The sequence below is a fragment of the Diceros bicornis genome, chromosome 10, assembly GCF_020826845.1.
Source record: "Diceros bicornis minor isolate mBicDic1 chromosome 10, mDicBic1.mat.cur, whole genome shotgun sequence".
Classification (NCBI taxonomy): Eukaryota; Metazoa; Chordata; class Mammalia; order Perissodactyla; family Rhinocerotidae; genus Diceros; species Diceros bicornis.
In genome coordinates this window covers 28,733,079-28,745,721 of record NC_080749.1, presented here as the reverse complement: position 1 = coordinate 28,745,721, position 12,643 = coordinate 28,733,079, and the positions used below count along the sequence as shown (strand labels likewise).

Genomic DNA, 12,643 nt, shown 5'->3' with positions numbered 1-12,643 from the left:
TTCAAGTTTTGTTCTCTTCTTAGGCTGGGCACACATTCCCTTCAGTATAAAGAATTTTATTATGTTTCTTCCTTGATTTTCTCCCCCATGGTTTCCTCAGTATTCACTTTCTTCAACTCCTATTAGTCAATGTTGAACCTTAGACTGACCTAGTTTTGTTATCTCCTCTCCTATTTTCTTGCTTTGTTTTATTTTTGTTCTGCTTTCTTTAAGATTCTCTCAACTTTATCCTCCAACTCTTCTATTGATTTTTTTCAGTTATGATATTTTTATTTGTAAGCACTCTTTCTTGTCCTTCAATGTCCTTTCTTATTACATCCTATTTTACCCACCATGGATGCAAAATCTTATTTTATCATTGTAGATATTATTGGATGTTTTTAAAAAGTTTTCTTCTACTCTCCATGTTGTCTCAGTTTCTTCCAAGTTCCTTTTTTCTACTTGTTTGCTTTGATGTATTTATTTTATGTTAAAAGTTTTCCTCCATGTCTGACGGTCCCAGGCTCTCCATTCATATTTGAGAGTGAGACCCTGAAAGATGATAGATATTTCAGAGACAGGGCTTGTTGACTAGTGACCTTTCTCGTAAGATGAGCAAAGAAGAATTCAGTTGTTTTGTTGTGGCATCCCTACATATCAGTGTCGCTAGGTCACTCCAGTTAGTTTCCAGAAGAAGTCTCCTATAGTCTCCTTGAAGGAGAATCTCCAGCTGTCTGGGAGCCAAATGGGAGAAGGGCACTGGAGAGGCATCGCCAATAAATGGTCATACTTTCCTTAATTTCCCTCACCCTTGCCTTTCTCCTTGGTCTGGTCTCTGTGGTCCAGCCCTTCCAGTGAGGAAGCCTCCCTTCTGCTGTTGAGGTGGGGGGTGGGGGGAGAGGGGAGGTAGTTGCCGGCTGCATGGGCTTGGGGGGGTTATCAGAAGATTTGAGTTCACTTTATATAGAATTGCTACCAGTTCTCTTTTCAATTCTGCTCTGCAACTGCACCTCCAAAGGCACCTGGTGTGTCCAATTCCTGAGCCTTCTGGAGTTTCTCTGGAGCAAATGAGCTGCTGCTTCTTGGCTAACACCACATGCAGAAGCAAAATCACCTGCACTTATATACTCATTCTGCCTCCTCCTCTCTGCTCACTCATTCATCTGCTTTCCATCTTCTGAAATTTAGTTGGCATTTCTTTTCTGTTGTCACCTTTCTCAATTTTTCTCTTTGTCCTTGAGAATCTATGCATTTTTAAAAATTACCGTACCGTTATTGTAGTGGAGATTCAAAAGGCAGGGAGGATTTAAAATTGGTGTTCTCTCTGCCTTATTTTCCCCAATCCGTTCTTTATACCGCAGTCAGAATGTGTATTCAGACCCAGTCTGACTATAAGCTTCTCAAATGGCTACAAACTGCTTTGCTTATATTATTTGGGGCAGAAAGGCTTCCCCCAGGTTATTTCTTGGGCCTCATTTTTGTCCCTCTCCTCCCCTACCTTCACTCCTACCCACACCCATTCAATGCTCTGGCCATATCTTGCTTTTTTACCCTCTGGAGTTTTCTCCCTAGGCCCTTTGCACATGCCGTTACTCTTAGCACAGCCCACCTCTCACTCCCATACGTGGCTAACTTCTAATCATCATTGAGGTCTCAGCTGAAAGATCACCTTCTCTAGAGAAACTTCCCTGGTGCTGGCCCTCCTCCAAGGCTGAGTTCTCATAATCATTATACCTAATTCTTCCCTGATGGGAGCACCTGCCACATGGGTATTCCATGAAAGGCCCTTGGCTATTTGCCTGGCACATAGTAGGCACTGCGATTTTGTTGAGTCATGAATAAATGTTGTTTCCTTTGAAACTTTTTCACTCAGTAGTTTCACTGGGTATTTAAGTCATTTCTTTACCTTCAAGTCTTGGTTATATTCTAGTAACAGCCTAACAGTTTACCTGTCTGCTGTATTTTTACTCCCCGTTTTCCAAACTTAGAAATACTGGAAAGTATAGAAAACCTGAAGTAAGTGGAACTGTTTGTACACTCACTTTGTGTACATAAAGGTTTTATTTCAAATGTAAAATGAACAAAATTGTTACCTTTTAATATTAGTTTGGAATAAAGTCAGTTTCTTTGGCTTAAAAATTAGACAGCAGTATAATCAGAACTTGAAGTGAATCAATACTTAGTACCATAGCATTTAATGTGGGAGTGGAAAAAAAAAAAGAGGATTGTGCTGGAAATTGGATTTGCTGGTAATTTTGATTTATTCAGGTTGTGGGTAGGCAAATGAAAAAGAAAAAAAAGGACTAGATTTTTGATGCCCATCTGTTCATGCTTCAAAGACCTGGAAACTGATGTTTTAAATTTCCTGGTTTCACTTTCCTGGTTTATGCAGCTTTAAGAAGGGAAAAGATGGAAACTCTCAGTTAGAAAAATGAAGGAATAAAAGGAAAGATAAGGAAAAGTGAAAGGTAGAAAAAAAGTACCATAGGAAACAAATAATAGAAAAGGAGGAATATGTTTGTTTGATTTATAACATTGGGCCTTTTTGTAATTAATGTGCCTCTAAGTATGAGTACAAATCTTTGATTAGTATACAAATGAAAATAAGGCAGCATATTAAAATGCCTACCTTAAATGGATGGCTAAAGTATAACTTGTAAGAGTTAACAAGAAAAAATCATCTTTAAAAAGGCATGAGGGGCCAGCCCCGAGGTGTAGTGGTTAAGTTCAGTGTGCTCTACTTCGGCGGCCCAGGTTCACGGATTTGGATCCCGGTCGTGGACCTACACCACTTCTCAGCCATGCTGTGGCGGTGACCCACATACAAAATAGAGGAAGACTGGCACAGATGTTAGCTCAGGGCCAATCTTCCTCAACAAAAAAGAAAAAAAATGGCATGAGTCTGGTTTATAAAATAGGCTTAACGATGAAAGGGCTGGTGGAGTCAGAGACTAGAGTTTTTAGAATGTTGAGAATCTCTTTAGTAACAATGACAGCATGGTGATGAAGGTCTTCACCATTATTATCATAATAAAAAGTAATAGTATTTACTGAGCTCTTACTGTGTGCCAAGCAACATGGGATACATAATTCTGCAAGGCAGCATTATGACTATCGCCATTTTACAGGTGAAGTAACCGATACTTGGAGAAAAGGCTCTTTCCCCGGGTCAGCTAATGAATGGAAGAGCCCTGAATTTGAAACCAGACAATGTGCCTAGATCCCTGCTTGACCCACTATGCTGTTTTGCCTCTTAGAAATATCTGTAGGATAAGCAGTAGATTTGATGACGTGTTTGATCTTTATACTTCTATGCGAAATCTAGGGCTAATCTCATTCTCATTGAACGGATGAGAAAACCCCAGGATTTACAGAGATTAAGTGAATATTTTCACAACCAAATAAGTTTTTAAGAAAAATTTCTTTACTCAAACTCAATTGTCTATTTTTTTTATTATTTTTAGTAAAAAAGTAACATTTTTGCTTCACAATAAAATTCACAAACATTTTCTCCTTTTTATCCTCCCAAATTGTCTTATCGGTTTTGACAGTCAGCTCTCTCTTTTTTTACAGTATTTTCTTGTTGTCACTGTCTGTCAATATAGATATAGTACCTCCTGAAGACCTTGTCTCCAGACCTAGTCACATTAGGGGTTAGGACTTCAATATATGCATTTTGAGGGAACACAGTTCAGTCCATACCACCAGTTAAATGATATCATGCTCTAAAGGAGACTCTGCGATTGGAAACACTGACCTAGGGGAGTTCTTATTTTTCTTTGGAAAGAAGAAAGTGATCCTTTCTTCAATACCAGCGCCTTTTCCCATCCTGCTTTCAATCTGCAAATAATGGCTTCCAAAAAAAAAAAAAAATCATGGACTAGAACACATGATTAGAGATTATGTTTATAGTTTCCTTCAGTGCTTTACTGATGCTACAGAAGATATGGGATTCCCAGAGTAGTGAGAACATTTACATGCTAACAACATAAATCTATACAAAGCAACTTGCTGCATCTCTGCGCATGTGAAACAGCTACCTCCTCTTGCTTGAGAAGGATTGCAGTAGTCCCCCCTTATCCGCGGTTCGCTTTCCAAGGTTTTAGTTACCAGTGGTCAACCGCAGTTTGAAAATATTAAACAGAAAATTCCAGAAATAAACAATTCATAAGTTTTAAATTGTGCACCATTCTGAGTAGCATGATGATCTCGAGACGTTCCATGCTATCCCACCCAGGACATGAATCATCCCTTTTTCCAGCATATCCACGCTGTATACACTACCCACCCATTGCAAGTAACCCTTATTTTATTTAATAATGGCCCCAAAGCACAAGAGTAGTGACGCTGGCAATGTGGATATGCCAAAGGGAAGCTGTAAAGTGCCTCCTTTAAGTGAAAAGGTAAAAGTTCTCAGTCTAATAAGGAAAGAAAAAAAATCATGTGCTGAGGTTGCTAAGATCTACAGTAAGAACCAATCTTCTATCTGTGAAATTGTGAAGAAGGGAAAAGAAATTTGTGCTAGTTTTGCTGTTGTACCTCAAATATATATGTATAGGAAAAAATATAGTGTATATGTAGTGTTTGGTGGTCTCCATGGTTTCAGGCATCCACTGGGGGTCTTGGAACGTACCCCCAGCAGATAAGAGAGGACTACTGCCCTTTAGATCTGCATCTGGGAACTTTTTCATTTTTGTATGCTATAATTAAGTAAGGTGAATGGATAGAAGCTTTTAAAACTTCACTTCTGAGTTATTAAGGAAAGAAATAATGAGCAAATTGTTAAGTTTGCATTAAAAAGTTAGATCATTTTAGTAATGGCATCAATAAACACAATTTAGTTTAAAGATGATATGGATAATTTACAATTTCGGGGCCTAAGAAACCAAAATAAGTAAGTATGAAATATCACTACATATTCACTAAAAGCTTTGTAAATACGGACATAACCTCTTGCTCATAGAAGGAGCTTAAATATTTGTTGAATGAATATTTGTTGACTTACTCAACCTGTGACTCATTCACTCACTAGGAAATGTGGTGGTACCCAAGATGGCCTTAGGAATAACTCCATAAGTGTGGATGTTACGTGAAGGAGCGAGGAAATGGGAAGTATGCTTAGATTTACTCAGCAACTCTGCACATCATTACCGACACATATTCTCTCTTTTAATCCTCTCAAGAAATTTTCAAAAACAGATATTATCCTGTTTTATAGTAGGAAACTGAGGTTCAAAGAAATTAAGTGATTTGAGTAAATTCACAAATACAGGAAGTACCAGTGCAATCCTGTGTACCAAAACAGCCAGGATTCTCCCTTCTTCCTCATGCCCGTTGCTTGAGTGGAGTTACTTAAGGTGCTTCACAGAGATTTCTCTCCGCCTGTCCTCCCAAAAGTATTTTTCTTATAGGCTTACTGTGGTACCTGAAATTATCCCATTTGTGATTATTTCCCTTGAATTAAGGTATTACCCTTTTGAAAGCTGTAATTTGTTGAGCATGGAAGGAGATTCATACATTGTAGGAATTTAAGATTAGTTTCCAACAAGACCAACAGTGGAGAGCAGGGCATGATTCAAGGCTAGATCCAAAGTGGGACTTAGCTCCAGGATACGCTGCAAGGAGACACGTGGTGGTGCGGTGTGGGGTGGGGACCTGGGCTGTTAGAAAGTAGTATAAAGGTCTTAGGGAATTAACCAGCAGTGGTGGAGCGTGCTCTAAGGGGGGGGTAGGAAAATAAAGATGCCTTGTTTGCAGTTTAACCTACAACTTTGCGAATTGTGTTGAATTACTATAGTAAACCTTGTGTAAACTAGAGGGTTTTGTTGTTGCTCTTAGCTCTTTTTTGGGAGGAGTAGGGATCAGGAGAAGTAAGCATACATATGTTCAAAAGGATGAGTCTAGGTAGGATAAACATTTGTTCTGGCAACATGCAAAGTAGCTTTTCTTATTCTCCTACATTTATAAGGACCTTAAATTTTCTCTATGGGAGGAGTGTATCATAAAGGGATTTTAAAAAATTGTGTAAGACAAACTGCTCATACTAGTAGGCAGTTAAATTAGCAATGTATATAATCTAAAACACTTTGAAATTAAGACAGAATGAGAAGTTGAGGCATAATTGTTTAAGTTAAATAATACTAATTACAAAAATTGTGTTGCCCGAAGAGGCCATATAAGCAAGTGGTATAAATAAGGTATATGGAAAGTGTTAGATTTTCAGAAATGGTCCTTAGAAATGCTGGTGGGAAGTAAATAGAAAGAGGAATAGGCTCATGGGAACAGAACCATCCTTTCCTTATGACAGCCGTATATCCCAACTATTTAAAGGACAGACATGAGAAAATGATGGACCCTGAAGAGGGGAGAGGAGGCTGAAGTTTCTCTTTTGGCAGCCTTCAAGAGAAGATACTGTCTTCACTAAATGTGTCATCTCTGGGACCAAACATGGCTAATGAGGCCAGTCTGATAACCACAAATTTGCTTTCAGTTTCGGCATGCATTTCTCAGACTAATAAGTAGGGTTTGCTTGTAAATTTTAACTGCAGCTAGTGTCTATGGATCCTGTTCTCCTATCTCATCACAAAACAAATTCTTTATAGTCCAAGCAAGACACTGTTACCCAGTATCCTCTCACAGACTGCTGTCAATATTTCATGTTGGCTTTGAAAGTTTGCACCATGGGAGATGAAATTTGGTTCAGGCACCAAACGTCAAACGTCTAAATGACATGGCCTAACCAGCCACGGTGGTATTGGATGGCTGTTCCCTCAAAGCATTTGTGCTATGTGCATGTGGATTGTGATTGACTCATCAGTGATTCAAGTTTGTTCAAATAATGTTCTGCCAGGAGTGTCTTATTGAAACAGCCTTCGTAGACATGTGCCATCTATTTTATGAATATCAGCCCTTAGCCATCTCTAGTAAAGAAGAGCAGCCATCTACAACCAACCACAAGCTTAAGTCTGTCTTTCTGTTTAATGTTGTGGTCTCCAAACATCTAGTTTTAATTATGATGGATTTCCTTGCTTGTGATTCCTTCATTTAGTGAAGATAGTGTGGCAAGTGGTATAGGGGGTGTATGTGTACACGAGCACACTAGATCAAGATTTTTACTTTTATACTTTATAGCTTTATATAAATCTGCTTACCATATAAGTGATGTATTGGACACATGTGGGCTAGCATGATTTTTTAATTATCTTTGATATTTGCTTATGTGGCTAAATTCTAAAAATGTTAATTTTGTAATTAATTTCCAACACATTGTTTGGAAACAGTGAATAGTTTTTGTTATAAATCACCCCAGAACTTAGATCATTCAACTGCCTGGATGTGTCTTCCCAGTTGCTTTTGGAAAAGTTACTTATCTTTGATTTCTATTTTCCTTCTCTTCAGCTCTCACTATGGTTTCTATCCTGGAATCCACAGAAATTACTGTGATAAAATCGAAGATTTTGGGGGGGGGGGGTCATCCATATTAGCCTTGAACCGTATCTTCTGTCACTTTTTTCACTGGTTCTCCTTTCAAACTTCCTTTTATCTACCAATATGTGGCCTTGGCATATGGCCTTTGGTTTGGGTTACATCGTTTGGAGTGGGAATGCATTTTCCCGCTCCTTCTGCCATCCCTACTGTATACAATGTGCCACCACGCATCTGGCTCCCATGCTTTTCAGACTCAGACTGTGCACCTCCCAGGGTCTCAAGTAGTGTTTCCCAGAATATCCTTTGTTGAATTTTAATTCGTAAAGTGCCTCTTTGGGGTGGGGGGTGATTGGGATTCCTTGTTCCATTAAGTGTTAAGTTTGGAAAACAATAAGTACAATGTCGCTATCACATAATGGGTGCTAAATAAATATTTATTGAATGAACAAGAGAATGAATGAGTGAACATATTTATTGTACACACTAGCATGTGCTTTGGGAAGTTGCGTAGTGAAGAAATGTTTAACTTTGTTTAACTCAGCATTTCCCAAGCTTGTTTTCTCACAAAACTTTGTCTAGTGCAACGCCTACATCTTCCCATGGAAGTAGTGTTGCACAAAACATACCGTGTGAACCTTTGGCCTAAAGGTTACAATGTAGTGGCCATACTGCTCTCCCTCCCTCAAACCTGAGCTATATGGAATGAGGTTGAGCTTCGTCAGCTATCCCTCTCCTTGCCTGCCCCACAAGCAGGCCAGTTTCCTTACTCCAGTTGCTAATGCTCTCCTCTCTTTTCACTGGCTCATATTGATCAATTATGCTCTCTCTCTTTCTCTTTAAACATCCACTAATTTGCATCCTTTTTTCATGTGCTGTCTTGCAAATCTATTTTGAGAAGCAAGACTATTGATAATCTCTGTCTTGTGGACTCTTACTGTGGGTATTTATGAGATTCTATAGGTGGGACTTACTATACTCAGTACTTTTTATTGAAATCTCTCAAAAAGACATTTATAAGCAGCCATGACATTCTCTTCAACAACACGTGAATCAATGTTAATGTCCTAAGTTGACTTGACTTGCTGTATCTTCTCTTATTGCCTTCCTTCTGACTACATCTGTGAGTCAACTAAACATGCTCTAGCTTCTCAACTTTAGCAGAAATAAGCTAAGATGCCTAGAGCATTTCCTGTGCTTGCCATCAGTCTTAACATCATTTAAAGCTCCCCTCAAATCTAGTCTTTTCCTGACTGATCTGAATAAGGCATTTGGCCATTCCCACAGGTCCAGCTCTAAGTTTGTGTGTTTGGATGTGGGTGGTGGAGGGAAGCAATCAAATTTAGGTCTGGAGAGTACTTCCAGCAGTATCTTTAAACATTGCCCACCATAGTACTGGGGTTTTGTGGCGGTGCTTCTGGAACCATGTTAGGGGACAGAGGTGGAGAGGAAGGAAGAGTGTTTGAAAGGAGAGGTGGCAATAGAGAGGCTTTACTTCTGTTTATCAGATTGGCTATTGGTTGGGACAAAGTTGGGGATGGGGTCCCATGGCTAATAACAAATAGGAAATGATTGCAGTATTTCTAAAAGTAAAAAACAGGTTCTAATAGAGCTTTGGAGAGATTCAGAATCAGGGAAAGACGTTCTATGAGTAAGGTGGGCAAAAGCATTTCTTTAAGAAAAATTGGGAGGATTATTATATGGCAAACCTGGCATATGCTCTAAAAGGCAGCTCACTGTTTTTTTCTGACTCTTTTCTCTCTTTCTCTCCTTACCTCAGGATCTTTTCTCTTCTCATTAGCACCTCCACCAGGGCTGGAGCTGGGGAAGAGAAAGGAAGTGTTCAGACATGTGCCTATTTGCATAGTCACTACATTGAGTTAGCGCCAGGACAGCGCAAACATTCTGTCCATTTCTATAGAAAAGCAAGTTTCACCCCAGCAGTAAGGTATTTTTTTCTTTTTTAGCATAGAACAGTTTATTGCCAGGCTTCTCTTAACTGTACATTACAAATAGCGTCTGATTAAGAATGTTCTGGATGGGTTAATTAGTGTGGTGACTATTATTAAGCAAACTGCTTGTTAGTATTATGCCTATTTGATCTTGGTATTGATGTGAAGTAATTGACCATAGAGCTACATTTAGAAAAGCCGGAATAAAGTTTTTTGATTTCTATTATGGCAATAAATTGTTTATATTAAACCTGTCTATGAAAATATGAGCTTCATGGCACAGAGTATCAGAATAGACTCTGTGTGGGATGGTGGATGGAGGATTGTTTTGTTTTGTTTTGTTTTTTAGAAATATTAATACATTTGTCCAGCTTGCCTCAAGACCAGCTCTGCTGAAACAAAGTAGTAAAAAATTACTTCAGCTTACCGCTGCAGAGTATATGAAATCCAAAGTGATTTTAACTTCCCTTACCTAAAGGACCTATTTTATTTTAGATTCAACTAATTGCCTAAATACTTCTTTGGATAACAATCACTATATATAAATAGACTATTAAAGAAAAATATGAGAAGATATTATAAACAAGGAAAGCATAGCATGTAACCACCTTCTATCAAGTAGTGGATTATTATCTATATTATTTATTGGTATTTTGTCCAGTTCTATTATTTAAGTTTCCCTAGCTATAGCATTTCCATGGAGAATTTATTCCATGAGCTAATAAATTATACTATCAGGGAGTTTTTCTCGAAATTCAACTTAAATTTTCCCATTCTCAATTTCATCTCATTACTCCTAGTTATACCCCCTTGTACCAGGCTAAATAATTATTCTCTTTCCTTGGAGACTCCTATTATGGACCCCTCTAGTTGTCACTTAACCAGGCTGTTCATATTTAGCTCCTTTAATCTGTTCTCATAAATCAGTTCTTCCATTGCCTTAATCATTGTTATTGCTCTTCAAGGAACTCTCTAATTTTCAAACGTATACAGTTATCAGGTGCCCCAGATGAAATCAGTGTTTGCAGTCTTCTGTCCCCACAGACTTGGTATCTTCCTTTCCTATACAACATGATCCGTGACAAAGTGGCGTCAGTTTGCTGGGTCAAATCAGCACAGGCTCATCTTGCCAAACTGCAGACAATGTAAATAGTGTTTTCCATGGGTCCTACTTACATTCAGATTTATTCTTATTTTTTCAATTTCAAAATATTAATCAGCTGAGTTTTTGGTTACTGTCCATATTTCTATTCTGCATCTTTCCACGTCCTTAATCACCACCACCTATCAAGTCAGTCATCTGCAACCTGTGCTAACATGGGATTCTATTCATCCTGGAGAACATTTAGGAACCGTGTTTAATAAAAGTAGGCCTAGCACCTTGCCCACAGCTAAATTCCTTGTCAGTTACCAATTCCCATTGTTTACAACCCTTTAGCCAATCTCTTGTCTCTTTTAATTTGCAATTTTGCTCACATGCTGGCCAATATAAATGGATTTTATGAGTAAGATTGGTCGTGATACTGTTTTCTAAAATGAAGATATGTTGTTTCAATGCCCATTTTTTTTTATTTTTTTTTTATTTTTATTGTGTATCCTTCGTGCACTAGGTTTGTAATTCTGTTAAAATCCTATTTAAGCTTGCCTGGCATTCTTTATCTGACATACACAAATAGGTAATTTTGCTTGCTTTATTGTTGTTTTCCAGATATGTACAGATGTTCCTTCTCTTACCATTTGTTCCGTTTGTTTAGGAGAAGTTGAAGATCTTGTCTTGGTCATTTTTTTTTTTTTTACCTTTATAGTGATCAATGGAAACTTTCTTTATTGATTTTTGGTTCTTTAGAATCTCCTCAGTATTTTGAATTTGTTTCAGGAAGAAAGTTGGTTAGTTCCCTGAAATATTTTGAACCTGTGGGATCTGACACTATAATCTTTATATGCCCATGTTTCTTTCCATTTTAAATTAAGAATTAATGTATTATTATATTAGGGCATACTGAGGGGGTTAGCACCATTCTTGGTGTTTTGTCTGTCTACATAGAGTCATCTACTTATTATTTGGGGGGAGTGGGGGGCGGGGCAGGCACTGTGCTTATATAGTCAGGTGCTTTTTCTCAAAGGGCTTTATGAAACAAGCACAGAAGCCCCAAAGCAAGCTTTTTGATTCTGGAAGGTACACAGCATACTACAGCCAGACTTTGATTCCAGCTCACAGTAGAACCCCCACTGTTCCTTAGTGTGGCTCATCAGCCCTCACTTTCAAAAGGAGTCAACAGAGCCCTCTCCCCCTCTCTATAGTGACTGTTCTGCTTCCACAGCTCACTTCTTAAACTCCATCCCCACCTCTACTCACCTCTCTTGAAATAGATAGCCTCATATAATGTTTTAGTGACACACCCTAGATTCCACTCCTGCCACCTGAAACTGTTTTTCAACTCCATTTTTCTCTCCTTCTCTCAGCTTTGTAAGAAAGCTCGGTTTATTCTCTTTTATAAAGCCCTACTTTCCCCCCACACCAAGAATCCTGGACTTATCACACTTTATGTTGTTTTTCTATTTCCATCTTGTAAGACTTTTCTGTTTCTTCAGGATCCTGCTCCCTTCCCTAGCAAGCATCCCCAAGTGAAGACCCCTATGTACACATGCCCCATTAAAAGAAGTCGGACCCTGTCTTCCCCGCTCTTCTCCTCTCTAACGTCTTTCTCTGCCTGTCTCTCTCTCTCTCTTTCGTGCACATACCCTGACCTGCACTCTGGTGTCTGCCTGCCCCACTCCACAGGAGCTACCCTCGTGAGTAGCCAGTGATCTACCATGTCATAAGGCCAAAAGCTCCCGGTTGTTGTTGGTGGTGTAGCTCCTTGGCAGTGTTTTCCACCTCTTTTTTACACATTTTTAAGGGCTCTGGATTCCTTTTTTTACACATTCTTTTGGTTCTTAATTCACTTCAATAGTGTTATTACTCTCTCAGATTCTCTTTCTACCCTTCCAAATGTTTCTTATTGCTCTTCTTTCATGATTCTTCTTCCTCACCTACCTCTTAAATGCATGTACCGTCCATTTCTTCACTTACTTCTCTACAATCCAAGGAAGGGGCAGAGTCTCTGGATGGGCCTCAAGGACTCTGAGAAAGCACTTGTTGTCTGACCTCAGATCCCAGGACCTGGCCCCAACCTCTTTGAGTTGCATATTATTCCCTGAAGAGTTCGTATTCTCTCACACCCTTTGATCACACTATTCCCTCAGTCCAGAACTTCCCCCTCTCTGCATTTCGAAGTCCTTCAACT

At 38.9% G+C, this 12,643-nt stretch overlaps 1 protein-coding gene across 8 annotated transcripts in view; it reads left to right on the top strand.

Moving 5' to 3' along the window:
• The window catches only part of GTDC1 (glycosyltransferase like domain containing 1), a 385,507-nt gene that overhangs the window by 310,688 nt on the left and 62,176 nt on the right, over positions 1-12,643 (top strand). The gene's annotated exons all lie outside the window — the stretch shown is intronic.